Raw genomic sequence first — 18967 nt, 5'->3', positions numbered from 1 at the left:
TTATATATTCTCCTTTTGTGGGACATTTAAATTGCCTACAATTTCTTCATATTATTATAAGTGAAGGAACGAAACAGTACAAGTTACAGAATTTTTAAAGAATTTTTAGACTTCTTTTTTTAAAAAATAAGAATTATTTCTTTGGGACAGTTTCCCAGAAGTAAAAGTACTAGGTCAAATGGTATGAATGTCTTTAAGGCTCTTGAAAAACATCACCAAATTGCTTTCCAGAATGTTTGTTAGGAATTTATACTCCCACTAGCAATATACAAGAATGTACACCCTTGGCAGTAAATTTAGAGATTAATTAGCGATTAAAAAGCTGATGAACACTTGTTGGTTTGATGCAGAGGCTGAGATGTCTTGGGCCTTGCAGTCCCTAACTAGGGAACTTGAATCCCCCAAATGATGTGGTTCTTATCAACTCTCACTTAGTTTCTCTGGAAGATGCCTCACCTATCACCCAGCAAACAGTTCAGGCCCTTGTCTGACAGCACACTCTCAAAATGACTGCTTTACTGAACCAGTCAGTCAAAAGGCCAACAAGGAGGAGAGGCCTTTCCTTCATCTTTTTTTTTTGGTACCAGGGATTTAACTCAGGGGCACGTGAACCCTGAGCAACATCCCCAGCTCTATTTTTTGTATTTTATTTAGAGACAGGGTCTCACGGAGTTGGAATTTGCAATCCTTTTGCCCCAGCCTCCCGAGCCACTGGGATTACAGGCGTGTGCCACCTGCTTGGAAAGAAGGGGCCTTTCTATAAGGAAGACCACGTGAAGGCTGGAAGATCTAAGTCCATCATTGTCTTCAAGCTGGACAAACAGTAGGAGGACACATAGATGAACCCTATTATCTTAGCTCAGAATAGAATTGGCAGCCAGGAGTTGGGCTTACTGTTACTATCAGGTGGATTTTGAGAGAAAATGTTAAAAAATATACTATCTTATTTGCTAGAGGAATGGTATAAAATACAATGTCCACCCTGCCACTTGCCCCTTACAAAAAGCCCCAGGTGGGAAATTTGTTTTAGAGCTTAATGTTATGAAATGTTTGCCCCTTACCAATGATAACAATTATATAACTCAGTTATCCTTTTCAACTTTGTAGCCACAAAATTGTGAGTCAAAGGTTTTGCACACTACATTATTGTATTCTGTGCACGTGTTACACAAATCCTTGAGGAATGTGGACTATAGATAGATAAGGCAGGCCACGTCCTCTTTCTTTTCTCTTTCAGTCAATCCACTGTGATTGCATTTATATACCATTATGTCTCATTTAAACATAATGGCCCAGCATGTTAAAACTCAAACTGCAGATTTTTTGTTGGTGATTACTTAAATCAGTGTTTTCAGATGACAAAGAGAGATTCTGCAATCTTATCAGAAAGCACTCATTAGATCAAATTCACTCAAATAAGATTGTGAGGCACCTATTATAATGACAAATGTTTTTGGAGTACCCATTTTGTGCCAAGTGTTGTCCACCAAGCTGGGATACAATGGTGAATGGTGAATAAGACAAAGCCCTGCGTGGGCTCACATTCTCAGGCTGTAACCTAGGTACTTCAGTAACTCTTATCTTTAGGAGTTTTTCTTAAAGGCAATGTGAGGATACTAAATATTTGTAAATAAGAAAATGGCATAATCACATCTTGGTTTCAGAAAGAGATCTATGTGAGCAGGGCAAATCTTTGGCAAGGCAAGGGTATAACTTGAGAAATAATCATGGGAATTTATGTTGAAAGGGCAATGAACTTGTGAAGCAGATGAAGAAACAGCTGTGCGTGTGTGTAGTAAAAGCTTGTATAAAGGGAATCTGCCTTTCCCAGAATCAGGGTGCTCTGAGGACTCCCCAAACCACCAAGTCCTACAAAGCTGAGCAGTCCTGGAAATCTTTCCTTCCCAGCCCTCCCTCAGATGGACTGGGTATGAGGGGTTGGGAGACTGGCCATATATGACAAAGACAAGGTTGAAAGTTAAACATTGGAAAGACAAGGTAAGACTGAGAACACAGCAGATCAGTGTTCAGGTGGAGCAGGAGGCCACAGTCAGGGGAGGAGCCAAACATTACGGAATACATGGGTAATAAGACCAGACCAAAGCAATGCAAGAGACTCAAAGTCAGTTCCAGAAATTAAAGAATTAAGTAAATGTTAACAAATGAAACCAGATCATAGAATCTCCCTAACCAAACACCAATATACAAAATCAAAAATAACAACATTAAATAGCAACATCATTGGCAGCAACCAAAAAGGAATGGATACAACTTAATGCCATGCCATATATTTTAAGAAATGCTAGCCAAGAAAAAAGAGAAGAGGACTGATTATAGCCCAATTCCTTCCACAAGGTACAACAAACCTTCCTCCAAAAAGTGATACTAATGAATCAACAAAATCCTGACAATATTCGTTAATGGGCCTAGATCTGGAGAGAAACATAAGTTTCTGCCTGGAGTGTAATAGAAACAGAGCCTGAAAGCAATCAGGGACGTGATCGCCCGGGCGCTAGCTCATCGATGCCAAGCCTCTGGGCCCCATACCGAGTTGGAGGATGGATACAGGAATTCTAGGACACAGCAATTAAACAAATCTCAGGACAGATAGAAGAGCCCATGTGTTTTTTTACTTTTATTTATTTTTATTTTTTAGTGATAGACCTTTTATTTTATTTGTTTATATATGGTGCTAAGAATTGAACCTAGTGCCTCACACATGCTAGGCAAGTGCTCTACCAATGAGCCATAAACCCAGTCCCCCACATGTTTTTTTAAATACATAACTCATCTCCATTGTTTAAAATTCAAAAAGTATTAAAAAATGCAAAGAAAAGAAACCAATTATTAATTCCTTGTCTCTCATTTCATAATATGTAGGTGAATGTAATAGATGTATTTAAACACATTCTTTTTTCTAATTTTTAACATAACAGCAGCACTTTATACACATTGTTCTATATCTACTTTTCTTCCTTTAAAACATATCCTAAAGCTATATGTGGTGGCACACACTGGTAATTCCAGGCTGAGACAGGAAGTTCACAAATTTGGGACCAGTCTGGGCAACGAAAATTAAAAAAAGACTGGGAATGTAGCTCAGTAGTGGAAAAATATCTAGCATGCATGAGGCCCTGGGTTCCATTCCCAGTACCAACTGTGTGTGTGTGTGTGTGTGTGTGTCTCCTGAAGTTCTTCTGATAAATGGAACAGAAAGAAGTATTCAAGGGAATGATCCAAGAAATTTCCTTGAAACAAAAGAACTAACATCAATTGATCATGAATGACTGAAAGAGAAATGTCTAAATGACTAAACAACAACAACAACAAAAACTATCTACAAAGTGGTAAAATCACCCTGGAAAATCACCCTGGCTTCAGACTTCTCCAGAGCAACATCTAATGTCAGAAGACAAAGAAGTGATTCTACAAAGGTCTGAGGGAAAGAAAACATGTTCAAGAGCATCCTACCCACCTAAAATGTCACCCTTGTGTAACAAGGCAAAAGGTAAGACATCACTAAATATAAAAAAATTTGGCACACAATACTGATATGACTTTCTTGAGAAACACATACTGTCAGAAATTCATTCAAATAAGATAAATCAAAATAAAAAACTCAGGAATTAAGAAGTCATGGTGGGCTGGGGCTGCAGCTCAGTGGTAGAGTGCTTCCTATACACGTGTGAGGCACTGGGTTCAATCCTCAGCACCACACAAAAACAAATACATAAAAAGATATTGTGTCCATTTACAGAAGAAAGAAAGAAAGAAAGAGAGAGAGAGAGAGAGAGAAAGAGAAAGGAAGGAAGGAAGGAAGGAGGGAGGGAGGGAGGGAGAGAAAGAAAGAAAGAAAGTAAGTTAGTTATGGTAAAGGGCCCACAGTAGGCTGACCACAGTAGGCTGAATCCATTCTGGTCACAAAAAATAATGTAAATACTTATGAACCACAATAGTAAATTAATCACATAATATAAAAATGAGAGTCAGGGAAGGTAGAAGAAGAAAGTGTGACAATATAATTTCTTTAATAGAATTAAGAGGCATTGCTTAAATATCTAGAATAGAATTACAGATATTGCATAAAACCAAAAAACAGCTAACCATAATTTAAATTTTAAATTTTTATGATCTTTTTCTTAGAGGAATCTTATTGTAAATAATATTTCTTATGGTACAAAAAGCTGTATTTTAATAAATTCAATGTTTTTCATGAAAAGTATCATGTTTTTTTCTTCATAATATAAGCTTTCCATCTTGATTCTTCCATCCATCTTCTTTTTCTTCCTTATGCTAATACGTATGCAAAAAAATGTTCTCTGGAATGATGTTTATGTAAAATTAATAAAGATTTGATCTACTGGTAGAATTTAGAATTTTTTTCTTGTGCGGGGATCACACCCAGGGCCTCCTGCACACTACGCAAATGCTCTGCTACTGAACTACTTAAATGGTTTTACTTCTTGTACTTTTCCAAATCACATGAACTCCTAATATAAAAAAGAATATGAATTAAAATTTCACAACTAAAAAATCATTATGCTTTGCAGGAAATCAAATCTTTACCACTAACAAAACCACAATTCTGAATTTGAACCAATTCCAATCTTAACAGAGAAATTTTCTTAAATACTTTCTCTTAGCATACAACGTAATCTCAGGGAAACAGAAAATGTTCCTGGCCCAAGTGAAGAAAGGGTGGGAGTGTCAGGCAGGAGGCAGAGTAGACTGACACCACTGGCACTTGACGACAGCAGGCTTCTTCAGAGGACAGACAGAGGGCAGTTCTCTGTTCTTTTCCCCCAGAACACAGAAAACTGACCATGCTTCTTGAGGCTGCAGCACCTAAACGCCCCCGGAAAACAATTTTCAATACATTTCACATAACCACACTTATGTTATCAAGCTCTGACAAAAGAAATTTGTCTTAGACTGAAGTCAACGGCTAAATTATGGTATTTATATGATAAGCTCTATGGATTTGTTTGAGGCTGGCATTTCTAAAACATGAACTCAACTGTAAAAGGGCACTGCATTTTCTTTGTGCTAAAAGAATAGTGTTACTAAGTGCATTCATGCTTCATTTTTACAAAAATGAAATGAATATAAAGGGAGAAACCCAAGAAAGCAAGTACAGTGATACTTCATATGTCACCAATCGTAATAAACGTGCAGTTAGAATTAAATCTTTTCCCTTGAGGTGACAAAACAGTCTCTTAAACAGTACAGAGGTACTTTTCAAAGTGGGGCATGCATGCCCTAAAGATGTGTAGCAGGGTCCAGCCCAATGTCATCCGACCAGCAGTCAACTTATTCAAACTCACCAAGAGAAAAGGAAAGAAAATTTAGTGTGGACAGCTCTTCATGAAGTGAATGTGTGCAGAGTACACAGTGGTCTCAGGTCCTGGCCTCTCAGCACACTAACTGCGATTCTACTGTTCAAAGAAAATGTTCCACATAACAGAGGCCCAAACTGTGAGCCAACTATTTCATATGGCATTCAAAAGAAGGAAGAACTCAAACTTCCACCCTTGCAGGAAAAAGCAGCTACCCTGGACTTATCAAGAGAGGATACTAAGTTGCACTGTGATGTAAGAGCAATTTAAGGCATTTTTCATGGGAATTTTACCCTTACATATGCAATTCTACTTTCAAGACACCATCACAGGCTACACACAGAGCATCCTGGAATACTGACTTTCCCTGAAATTTTTAGGGGGAGATCAATTTTTATATTAAAATACAAAAAAGAGACTTCAAAGGTATCTGGTTTTGGCAGGCTGTTTTGCTTTTACTCTCAAAATGTCTGGGGTGGAACGAGATTCCTCACTGGTATTAGGGAAACTTGGGGGAAGAAATGCTGGAAAAACATTACAATACATAATACAAGGAAGGAAGTTGGGCTTAGGGAAAATAAGGAAAAATAGATTAACACCATGAAAGAAATACTTAAATGAACACAGAGAAGTTCTGTGCACCTGTTTGGGGAGGTAATTGGCTTTTTTTTTTTTTTAACCCATGTTCTCATGTATTAAATGGCTTTGACTACCATGCTAGATTCTAGTTCACCAATGTTCTTTACCGTCAGCTGTCAAAGCTTCTGCCACTAGCAGCTTACTCTTCCATTTAACTTAGGTTCTTACATAAAAAAAAAAAAAAAAAAAAAAAAAAAAAANGGAGAGAAAGAGAAGAAGGGAAGGGAGGGAGGGAGAGAGAGAGAGAGAAAGAAAGAAATAGGGAGGGATATAGCTCAGGGATAAAATACCTCTGTGTTCAACTCCCAGTTTGTAGATGGGCAGAAAGAAGAAAGCTATTATATAGTTACTTTTTGCTAATGTACACTAAAAATCCTAAGTACCCTGGACATCAGATTTAAAAAAATTTATTAGGCTGTCTTTTATTAAATTTTATTTCAATACACTTCTGAAAATTCTTTCAAAAAAAAGCTTTCTCAAAAGCCTGAATCTAGCCCAATGGTCACTAACTTGAAATAACACAAGATCCAATGGTTGAGAGATTAGAGTTATACCCTTTTGGCTGGAGAAACCAACAATCACAGGATTTCATTTAAGCAAACCAAGAACACCCTTTTATTGGCAATGTTCTTTCTTCAGAGTTCTACCAAATCATGTGGATAGGAAAGAAGCCTGAAGAAAATGAAGCTTAACTTCATCAGACACTTGTCAAACAAGGCATCTCTGGGAAAGTTCTTACTTAAAGAGCAAGAAACTGCAAGGATTTTGCAGTGCTAAAAAAGTCTTGGTTGTTAAGAGCTGGAAAGCACCTAAAAGTTCAGGTGCAATACCTGGTAGACATGAGATGTGGAGAAAGTACAGTGACTTGCTAACATTACATAGGAAGCTGAGCACAACAAATTAATATTAATGTTTAACATTTGGTGATCATTCTCTAAGAAGGGTAATTATTGGTCTTAGTCTTTACATGGTTAGAACAGAATTAAAATGCTTGTAATCAATGTCTGAAATGATTGTAATATGAAATGTTTGCAATGTAAAATGTTTACAACTAATATGACAACAGGTTAATGTTTAATACAGGGAAAGACTACAACTATTTTTATCTTTTAAAAAATCAAGACCCTTGCTCTTCCAGGGATGGTGTCTGGAGGCACTCAGAATAATCCAGCATTTCCTATACCCTTGAAGGCTTTCCTACTACACAGCTTCTAACAAAACTAGGCTGTCCTGAAACCTTGGTAATGGAGTGTTTACTTTTATACCAAGAAGGTAGGGGAAGAACCAAAATCTGCATGTGGCGTGTACCCAGGCCGATTTCAAGGGGTTCATGCTGTGAGAACTGAAGTTCTTATGAGGCTGTCTAAATTGTAAAAATCATGTCAGCAGAGCCTATGGTGGTTCCATGCGTGTGACAGGATCAAGTATGCTTTCCTTAAGAATAGAAAAATCACTGTCAAAGTGCTGAAGGCACAAGCAGAGTAAGAAAACTAAATTTAAAAAATTTTTTTGGAATAAATAGTCAAAAGGTTAAAAAACAAAACCCTAATAGGTAAATAAGCAAAGGGCACAATTAACATAAAAGTGGATATAATTAATAAACAAACATTCAATTTCATAATCAGCAAAAAAGCAATATCTATAATTTTATATGATTAAGTTAATGAATATTCAAAAGAATCATAACACCCCAAATGTTGGTATTATGTTGAACCACCATATTTATATTTTGCAAATGGGCACAATCCTTTGGCAATTCAATCTGGCAATATTTTTAAGAGTTAAAAGAATATTCATATGCTTTGAATTAGTAATTACACATGAACATGTACATTAAAGGTGTAAACCAAAGAATAAAAAAATGTATCTATCAACAGAGACACTAAAGGCACAAATCAAAGACTAAAAAGTATATACATCAATAGAAATATTGGCTAAAAATTATTTATAATATTTAGAAAATGACAACAATCTAAAAGTTCTATACTAAGATAACATGATGACACATACAATTCAATGAGATATTTTGTAGTAATTTAGAAGCATCATGAATACAGAAAGATTCTGAAACATCTTGTCATATCAGAAAGCAGAAAATTATTAAAGATAATTGGGGTGCTGGGGTTGTAGTTCAGTGGTAGATTGCTAGCCTAGCACAGGTGAGGCATTAGATCTGAGCCTCAGCACCACATAAAAACAAAATAATAAATAAAATAAAAGTTAAAGTCTTTAAAAAAAAAAAAAAAGATAACTGGGTCCTTTTCAAAGGGACTCGCAAAACAATATGAAGATGTTCCCAACTGGGCACAATAGTGGACACATGTACTCTCAGCTACTTTCGAGGCTGAGGCAGGAAGATCACAAGTTCAAGACCAGGTTGGGCAACTTAGGAAGACCCTGTCTCAAAATAGAAAAGGGCTGGGGAATATAGGGCATTCGTGGATTCAATCCCCAGTACTGAAAGGAAGGAAAGAAACACACACACACACACACACACACACACACACTCTCCTATTGGCCAAAGATAAATCAATTGAACATCAAAAAGAATAGGTATAGGGCTGGGGATGTGGCTCAAGCGGTAACGTGCTCACCTGGCATGCGCGGGGCGCTGGGTTTGATCCTCAGCACCACATAAAAATAAAATAAAGATGTTGTGTCCGCCGAAAGCTAAAAAATAAATATTAAAAAAAAATTCTCTCTCTCTCTCTTGTTTAAAAAAAAAAAAAAAAGAATAGGTATAATGCTCACTTTGGCAGCAACATACTAAAACTGGAATGATACCGAGAAGCTTAGTAGGATCCTTGCACAAGGGCGACACACAAATTTGAAATGTTCCATATTTTTTTAGGTCTGCTTAGAGTTGTTTTAAAAAAAAAAAAAAAAAAAGAATAGTGACAATGGACCAAATCACATCAAATTTATTAAAATCCATGAGCTGATAATAAACTTAAAACCCCAAAATTTTCATTGTCACTTTGACATGCTCTGTTTTTTTTTCTGTTTAAGGGGAGTGTGAGTATGTGTGTAGTATATCAAGACCTGCGTGTGTGTATATGTGTGTGTGTTGTGTATCAGGGCCTTCCTGGGTTAGGAAAATTACATTCCTGCTTGTGTAGGAGAAGAGGGGTGTATAAGGTAACACAACACACTAGTCCTCAATTTTTTAAAAAAATTATAGACTAATGTTAATTTGTTCTCAGAACCAAATCCCCTCCCCGCAAAATGAAATTGTTTTCTTCTTTTAGATTTGATGAAGCATTTGCTGCTAAAATGAATCAGACATGTTGAGAGATGTCACGGCTGATGGGAAGTATTGCTCCCTGATTTAAAACTAAACCTTGAACTTTTTAAGGAATTAAAAAACACACTTGACATGGAAAAAAATAACTCACAAACTTTCACTTGTCTTTAAAGGATTCTGGGAAATGAACACATTACTCTAAAAACTGATAAATCGAAAGAAAGAATCAAAGTTTAAAAATAAATAGTGTTAGGGCTGGGGTTGTGGCACAGTGGTAGAGCACTCGCCTAGCACTTTCGAGGCCCTGGGTTCGATCCTCAGTACCACATAAACATAAATAAAAATAAAGGTATTGTGTTCAACTACAACTAAAAAAATAAATATTTTAAAAATAAATAAATAAATATTGTTATGTCACAGAAACAAGGGAAAGGGGATCAGCACCAACAGACTGGGTTGAAGAGAAAGACTCACTTTTCACTGTACACACCTTGTATCTTTTCAATTTTGTACCATGTATACGAATTAACTACTGAAAAAACAAACTCACTTAAGTATCACTATAAAGATTATGTAACAAAATGGAAAAATGATTGTGTTAAAGAAAAATCCCTAAGAATGCAAATGATAGCCACTGTCATTATACTAATGCAGACAATGTAATGCATGTGGACCAGCTCTGGAAGGAAACCAGATAAATTAAATTGTTGACTAAAATGACAGAATTTAGGTGCATTTTCTCTTTATATTAAAATAAATTCCATTGTTACATTTATAATGCTATTTGCCCAATAAATAATGTTAATGTGTCCAATAAATAATTTCAATGGAAAACACAGAATTTGTGCTCTCCTAGTTATCCACACCAGGAATGGCAGGAAACCCTGGCTATATGAACCTGGAGCCCACAATCAAGGCACCAAGAACCATCTGGGAGTAACTTGACTCTATAGGCAAGAGATCACAGAAGGAGAAAAGAAAGGGTCTCCTGAGGGCTGTGCATACAGTAGAAGTGAAAGTACAAATGACTTAGTCCGCTCTACTTCTGCTTCCCTGAACTGATATGGGGGTGGTGGCAGTGGTGGCGTTCCCTGAGTAGGAGGCCAGCAGAACATGGAAAGAGCCTGTCGACAGCACATAAAAGACACACACTGAAAACACTGCTTGCAGGAGGAGTGAAGCTTGTCAAAGTACTGCAGAGGCTGGGAAAGTGAAGGGAAGAGAAAGAGCAATTATAACCTGAACCTAACAATTCCTTGGCTAATTTTAACTGGAGAGGTGGAATATATCTGCAGCTTGAAAACGATAGGCAAATGAGTGTTCAGGTACAAAAAGACCCAACCCACACAGAACTTTAAATGGTCATTGCAAAAAATTGCATTTTCACATCAATCATCTGCTATTATTCAGATAATATTTCATTTGTGATTCCTCCAAAAATAAATAAATGGCCTCAGGAAGGAAAAAGGAAATCCTAGGTCCAGAGCAGAAGTTTATATTTCTTGTTACAAGACAAAACCAGTAAGAAAAAATTAATGCCAAACTATTTTAGGAATGCTACTTTAAAATTTTTCAGCTATTAATAATGAAAATCAAATATCAACTTGTTTACTTTGGGGGTCAGTTCTGGGGATTAAACTCAGAGGTGCTTTTATCACTGAGCTACTTGCCCAAATCTTCAAAAAAAATTTTTTTAACTTTAATTTTGAGTCAGTGTTGTCCAGGCTATCCTCAATTTTGTGATCCTCCTGCCTCAAAGTTGTCCAGCCTGGTCTCAAATTTGTGATTCTCCTACTTCGGCCTCTTGAGTAGCTAGGATTACAGGTGTGTGCCACTGTACCTGGTTTGTATTTATTTTTTAAACATTGCAATGAAGTTACTTAGCCAAAATTTTCCAAATTTTTATGTTAAGTTACAGCTCAGATAATATACTTATTCACATTGAACTATGTTTATAAATATTTCCTTAAAAATTATTCTAAAATACAAATAATTATATATATATATATATATATATATATATATATATATATATAAAGATGATACAATAATTATTTCTGGATAATGGGATCAAAGGTGATTTTTACCTTGCTCTTTATGTCTTTAGAATTAGCTGATTTTTTTTACAATGTGTATGTGCTACTTTTATATTAGGAATAAAACCTTTTTATTAAAAACAAACAACAACAACAATAAACCCAAACTTGATTTAATGGCTACCATATTACAAATTGTTAAAAATCACAATGGGAACAATTTCCATCAAAACAATGTGTAACTGTTTTTACAAACAACTGATATATAATCATTTTAGTAAAATAAACAAAAAAACCCCAAACAACCCAAAACACAAAAAACAAAAACCATACATAAGCAGTAATCTAAACTGAAAACAGCTTTTGGAAGATTTATTTATTCAAGTACCCCTTATACTACAGCAAATTATGTTAGGAGGAAAACAAGATCATAGACAAGGTCACTGCTGAGATTTATGACTATGTATATTACCTATGGATGAACCAATCTGTTTTTGCTTCCTAACTCCCATTAAAAATATAAAGCAAATTAATTATTCACACCAAATATTAAAATATCACTCTATTCTCCTGCCAGGTGGAAGGACTTGTGGATTGCTCCACGGACTCAGGGCTTTAGCAACCATCTAAAACTGCGGCAGACAATTCTAGTCGCTTGCTTACCCACTGTGCTATTGCCCTCCCTTCCCCACTAACAAAACACTGATCTTATCTGGGGTGGCAAATAAGTACTCCCTGATAAAAATGCTAGCTAGCTTCCTTGGAATCCCCAGCAGCTCAAGGAAGCCATGTGGTATAGTTCTGACCAATGAGAAATAAATGGAGTTTCCAGAAAGTTTCGACTGTGTGGCCACTTTCTGCCTGGAGTGTGAGCACCATATAACTTATCATGTCTTATAGCTGTGGGACCACAAGCATAAAGAGAGAAGTCAGATACTAAGGATGGTAGCTCAGGAAGACAAATTTCTTGTAATCTGGGAAAAATAAATCCTTATTTGTTTAAAGCCATTGTAGTCAGAGTTCTGAGTTGTATAACAATGCAATCCTCCTCATTCTTTTATAGTTGAGAAAAGGAACCCAAAATCTTAAGGAAATTTGGCTGGACTTAACAGGTCAAACTAAGCATATCAGAGTGCAAGACTCGGTAACATTTTCAGAGCTATTTCATTTCAATGATACTTTCTAGCCGTGGAAACTATTATCCTTAAGAAATATGATGGTGAAATTTGGTATAATATTTTTTTCTGGTAAATAATTTTCTGAATCATATATAAAAACAAAGTTCATATCTGAAAAAAAACATTACTATTTTATGTCCAAAAATTTTTAAAAATCTGCTTCTTTTTATAATTTGACATGTGGTATTCATGAGCATCATTCTGGAGTTCAAGAATGTGACAAACTCAACACCAGGTCCAAGATCTATCAGGTTTAATACCAGATATAAATTCAGCATTCAGTCAAAGTATTTACTATGAATAGTTGGTTGCCCTTTAATAGATCATTTTTCTTTAAAAGTGATGAAACTGCAATTACTCCCCCGACCCAGATTATTTAAAAAAAAAAAAAAAAAAATTCAACCTACAAGCACTATACTCTAACCATCCAGGTAAATCAGCCACAGATCCAAGATGGAAAATGTAAAGAAAGCAGATAACCTCCAGAGAGCTAGGGAGTATGTATTTCACTTGATTCGTAGCAAGTAAAGTACTGTAAAGAATCCTTTTGCTTTGAACTCCAAAGACATTTAATAAACATCCATGGACTGAATATGTCAATGAACCTTAAGAAGACTGAATACAGATCACAGGTCCCGGATTCATTTTCTGTACAGTGTAGCAGCAGGCCCTTTCCAGGTCAGCTTCAGAGGGTAAAGGGAGGCACTTTGCTTAAATGTGCCAACCTGAAGCTATAAGCCTTTCCTTGCTACCCCACTACCAGGGAGGTGGGGGTGGGATCTGCACTTAGAGTCATCCACTCACTTGGCTCTTGCCATGTATCCATGTATTATTCCTAAAGGAATCTCAAGATAACCAGAAATAGGTATTAGAAATACTGTATTAGGTATTAGAAATACTGTATTAGCATTACTTTAGGTTACTTTTAGCATTAGATAAAGGGGGAAAATTAGGTGATACAGTTGCTCAAACTACAATAAAAGCTAATATTTAGTCAGGGCATTCTATGTGTTTTAGTCAGCTTTTGTATCATTGTGACCAAAATATCCCACAAGAACAACTTAGAGGAAAAAATGTTCATCTGGCGTTCAGAGTTTAATGTCTCAGTCCACAGATGGCTGACTCCATTTCTCTGAATCTAAGATGAGACACCACATCACTGGGGAAGGGTCCAGAGGAGGAAAGCTGCTCAGCTCATGGCAGGATCAAGAAGCAGAGAGACAGAGGAAGGGGAAAGGGGCCTCAGGGAAGATGTAAACTTCCAGGGCACGCCCCAAGTGACCCACCTCCTCCAGCCATGCCTACCTGCCTATTTACCATCTAGTCACTCAAACTAGGATAGAATGATTAGGCCACAACTTCTGCAATCCAATTATTTCACATTCCTGAATTAATACAGGAGCTTTTGGGAGAGAGCTCATATCCAAATCACAACACCATGCATCAGGCCTGCTGCTACATCCATATTAACTAAGTTGCTTGTCACACAGTTCAGTGAGGTAGATGCTGTTATTCTCTTCATTGTACATAAAAGAAGGTAAAGACCTTTTACTTACTGAATCACAGTGAGTCAGTGGTAGAACCAGAATCAAACCCAGAAGCCTGGCTTCAGAGCCCAAATTCTTAACTACTAAGCTATAATACCTTCAACCCCAGGAAAGAAACAACCAGACAACCAAGGTTGCAGTGCCATTAAACAAATTCTTTATTATTATTCCTCCCTTCAAGAAGCAGAGCCTCTTCCCCTTGAGTGTGGTGTACACTTGGGAACTTGCTTCTAACAAAGAAAAAAGGAGAAACAATGGTATATGACTTTAAAGACTAGGTTATAAAAGGTACTGTGCTTCCCCTTGCACTCACTCTGGGGGAAGCCAGCTGCCATGTAATGGAGGACATCCCAGCAGCCCTGTATGGAAGGTCCTAGTGAGAAAGCAAGACCTGTCACCAGGCACCCTCCAGTTTCAGTCCAATCTTCAGATGATTGCAGCTGGGGACAATATTTTGACTGCAACTGTGCAGGAGACTGAGCCATAACTATCCAACTAAGCTGCCCCTGAAGTCCTGACAGACAACACACACAGGAACACAGTGTTGTTCTAAATGACTCAATTTTGGGATTATTTTTAATGTATCAACAGAAAACTACAACAACAACAATAACAACACAAAATTTACTACAGAACCTTTCATCAGAATCATATTTCCGATATTAAACCATATTTTGGTAAGCTACCAATTGTATAATTAGTGATTTTGTGTATCTGTTCATTCCGTGGAAGCAATAACCAGTCTGATCACTATAGAGGGTAGAACAACATATCCTTTATATCCCTTCACAAGCATAATGAATTAAACTAATTAATTTCTGAAATTCTACCCTACTTTCTTTTCAAAAACAGGGTTTGGGAGTTTAGCTTGGCAGTAGAGTACATGCTTATGACCTTGGGTAAGGGCCCTGAAAGGGCACCAAATAATAAACAGACTATATAAAAGTTGAAAGATTATTCCTGATTTAAATTGTCACATACCCTTTCTTTTCTTCCTTTTTCTTCTAAATCAATAAAGGAGCAATATATTCTACTTCCAAAAAATCTATAAGAACGAGCTGTCTATTTGATTCCCAACAGTCTATTCAAGGTGTTAATCTGCCATTATTTATAGACCCTTGATTCCTTTCTGAGCAGCTGTCATTAACAGAACAATTTAGGAATTCAAAACACTTTATTCAACTCAACTGCCTCCTGGAATTATTAGTCATGCTTCTCAAGACTACAACTGTGATAAAAGCTAAAGATGAACCAAGTCTCAAGAAGGCTGTGAAGAAGAGCCACCATCAAAACACCAAGATTAGCTGCTGTTCACTGACTGACGTTCCTTTAAAGCTTTAGTTCTTAATCATTCAGATATCTTTTATCAGGTTGGAGGCTGTCTAGGGGTGCTTTCTGCCCCAAAGTTGTAAGCGTGGTCTTCAAGGCACAACAGAGCTATCGTCTGACTACCCATGTATGCTCAGAAGACAAATATTGGCCTATCTAGTGGTATAGAAGGAAAGTGGAGAAAACAGTGCTTTGATTTCTAATCTAGAAGTATTTGATACTTTGCCTACCCATGCATCCTCCCCTGCCGTAGGCTTCAGAAATGGACAGCCTCAAGTTGTCCCATCTAAACTCAAGCTGTCTAAAGGAAGAGCAGGGACATTACCAGACTAGTGCCTGAGAAGTGAGGACAGGATATAGTCAGACTAGGCAATGCAGAGGAGCTAGCTGGGGAAGCAAGTAGAAAAGGAGAAATGGAGATAATGTGCAAAAATGAAGAGGCAAGAAAAATATAGAGGAAGAAAAAAAAAGCAAAAAAGAAAGGGGTAGAGAGATTTTTAGGGTAGGATGTAAGGGCCAAGAAGATTTTTAAAATAAATAAATAATAAGCATGGAGAGGCAGAAAAATAATGTTCTCTAAAAGAAAAGAGGCAGAGAGAACAGCAGAGGCAAATGGTAAAAAATAAAAACAAAGGCTGACCCCCAGGACTTTCTGATTGGGAACCAGGTAATGTCACTAAACTGGTATTGCCACTAATAGGTCTCAAGAATAGAGGAAAGGTCTAGGGTAAAATGATGAGGGAGGTTCTGTACATGTGGAGTGTGAGTTGTCTGCAGAGTACCAAGAAGAGATGTCCAGATGGGCAGCTAGGACAGAAACTCAGGAGGAGGGTGTGGCCCAGAGTGAATATGTGGAAGCCACTGAACCCCAGAAGAAATGGTGAGATTACACAGGGAGATTGTATGAGAAAGAAAAATTAGGTTAAGGACCCAAAGCCAGGAAATATCAATATGTCAGAGACCCGAGGAAAAGAATCTCAGCAAAGGTGCAGATGGCCTAAGACACAGGACAAGCTGGGACAGAGAATGGGGGGTGGAAAAGCAAATGGCTTCACCTTGAGGGGCAGCAAGGGAAGTGCTGTCCTCAAGGAGAGTCATGTTTCCATTAAGGTAAGAAGTTGAGGGAGTATTTTATAAAGACAGAGGAGAATCTGTTCACAACAGAAAAGTGCTCAGAAAACACTGTGGCCTCTTTTGTGTGCCCCTCTACTGCACCTCTTTAAAGTTAACCTGGGCATAACGCTTGCCCATTATTTCTCTGCTTCTTATCTGTCTCCTGGGCTCCAGAGCACACCCAAGCATGGTTGAGTTTTGTATCCTCAATCTTTGTCATGTAGGGCCTACCACCAATACAAACTCAATAAATATTTTTGAGTTTTCTGGATGGCAACTGGGAGGTTGGTACAAATACAAGTTTCAAAATGAGATTACCAGGGGCTGGGGTTGTGGCTCAGAGATAGAGTGCTCGCCTTGCACGTGCAAGGCCCTGGGTTCGATCCTCAGCACCACATAAAAAATAAATAAAATAAAGGTATTGTGTCCAAATACAACTAAAAAAATTTTTTTAAATGAAATTATCTTTGACCTATTTCTAGGAATTTACCCAAAGAACTAATAACAAATGTACAAGGCTATAACTACAAGTATAATTATAACCTATACAATTTAAAACCACCTACATTGTGCAAGGACCTGGGTTTGATCTCCAGCACCACAAAAGAAAACAAATCCTACTTACATATAATCAACAAATACAACACACGTTGGAGAAAAAAAAAAAATCCTAATATAGCTAAACAACTGAATACTATAAATCTTCCAAAAATCTAAGAGATCAACAATAACAAATAAAACACACACAAGCCAGGCATGCTGACACACACCTGTAATCCCAGCAGCTCGGGAGGCTGAGGCAGGAAGATCGCAAGTTCAAAGCCAGCCTCAGCAAAAACAAGACACTAAGCAACTCAGTGAGACCCTGTCTCTAAATAAAATATAAAAAATAGGATTGGGGGGCTGGGGTTGTGGCTCAGTGGTAGCGTGCATGCTTAGCATGTGTGAGGCACTGGGTTCAATTCTCAGCACCACATATAAACAAATAAATGAATAAAGGTCCATTAATAACTAATAAAAATTAAAATATAGGATTGGGGATGTGGCTCAGTGGTTGAGTGCCCCTGAGTTCAATCCCTAGTAACAAACCCCCACCAGCAAAACAAAAACAAACAAACAAAAAAACCCTCACACAAAACACATACCCTTAGCACAATTAAGACATAGACTACTATGAGATTGAATCATTTGTAAGTTAAAAAAAACACCAAAATTCTAGCACAGCTATCTCTTAAGGACCCACTGCAGAACTTTGCGCAAAGAGAATTTGGAAAAACGGCACAGAGGAGAGAAGAGCAGAGCAACAGGCCTATATTTGGCTTAAGTCATCCCTGATGTTGACAGTCTACACTTAAGTACAAAAACACTGAAACTGCACCCTTTCAGCCAGTGCACCAAGTACAAGGAAGAGAATCTGCAGGACCTGGGGCAGCAATCTGGAAAAAACAAACTTGCTACTAGAGAAGAAAAGGGTAAAAAAGAAGGAAGGGGTGCCCTCTAGTGACTGAATGGTAACAGAGGAATGAGATAAAGAGGAGTTAAAAGGGACTTAAATCTCCTTTACTGACCTCTTCAAACAAAAACCCATAGGGACCACTCTCCAGCACATTTACAAGTGAGAATGTTTTCAAACTAGTACGCGAGTAAATAAATTCAAACTTCCAACTCTGTCCACAAAATATATAGATGAAAGCATTTATAATCATACAAAACTATAAAACAAAACACTGCATGTTCAGACATTCATATGGACCCATCTGTGTCATCTCCACCACATGTGTGGGATACGAAAAACTAATGCAAATGAAGAGGGAACTCCACCTACTGCTTTTGTCATGAATAACAAAATCCTTTGTCTCTGACCCAAGAGTCTCATGTCTTCTGCCAGAATCCATGAGATAGTAACAAACTAACTTAACTATCTTGTAAATAGGATGAAATCTCTGATGCTTTACAGTTCCTAACACTACGAGATGATGAGTTTCATCCAACTAAAAGGTGATAGTAAACTAGGGCAAAACCTGACATTGAACACTGAATATAGCGTGGACTTTATTAAAGTGTGGACTTAAGATAAGTTCACTGTTGTATAGGGTATAGATGGGTTTCAGAAGATTACTTTAAAAATTGACAGCTAGATAGTAAAATATTAAATAAGAAAAGAAAGGTCTAGGGCATTAAAAAGGGTATAAATATAATGGTAACCAATATGACAAAAAAGAAAATTTTCTAAATATCTGAATAAATAAGAAAATACATCAGGTAGGTAAACACAGCAAATATAACAGTATAAGTGGAAAATATAACACAAACATGGCAGAGTAAGACAAACATCTGTCACATCAATAACTACATATGGACGTTAACTCACTTATTAAAACAGTAATTTTCAAATTGGCTCACAAAATAAGGCTCACCTGTACGTTAATACAGAAGTGATTCAAAAGGAAGACAAGTAAAAGAATGTACAAAGGTTTATCAGGCAAATGGAAACAATCATGATCCTAATATATGACAAAGTAGAATCAAGACAAAAAGCATTAAA

The 18967-nt window shown here is 37.1% G+C and overlaps 1 protein-coding gene and 1 non-coding gene across 3 annotated transcripts in view; one reads left to right on the top strand and one right to left on the bottom strand.

Moving 5' to 3' along the window:
• Positions 1-18967, bottom strand: part of Hacd2 (3-hydroxyacyl-CoA dehydratase 2) — a 94490-nt gene that overhangs the window by 45448 nt on the left and 30075 nt on the right. The window lies entirely within an intron of this gene.
• LOC125613664 lies at positions 8720-8824 on the top strand. The gene has a single exon (XR_007344227.1). It is a non-coding gene; the product is annotated as a U6 spliceosomal RNA (small nuclear RNA).

This window comes from Marmota marmota, unplaced genomic scaffold, assembly GCF_001458135.2.
Source record: "Marmota marmota marmota unplaced genomic scaffold, marMar, whole genome shotgun sequence".
In the NCBI taxonomy this organism is placed as follows: domain Eukaryota; kingdom Metazoa; phylum Chordata; class Mammalia; order Rodentia; family Sciuridae; genus Marmota; species Marmota marmota.
The sequence above is the reverse complement of the archived record's forward strand: the minus strand, read 5'-3'. Positions and strand labels throughout refer to the sequence as shown.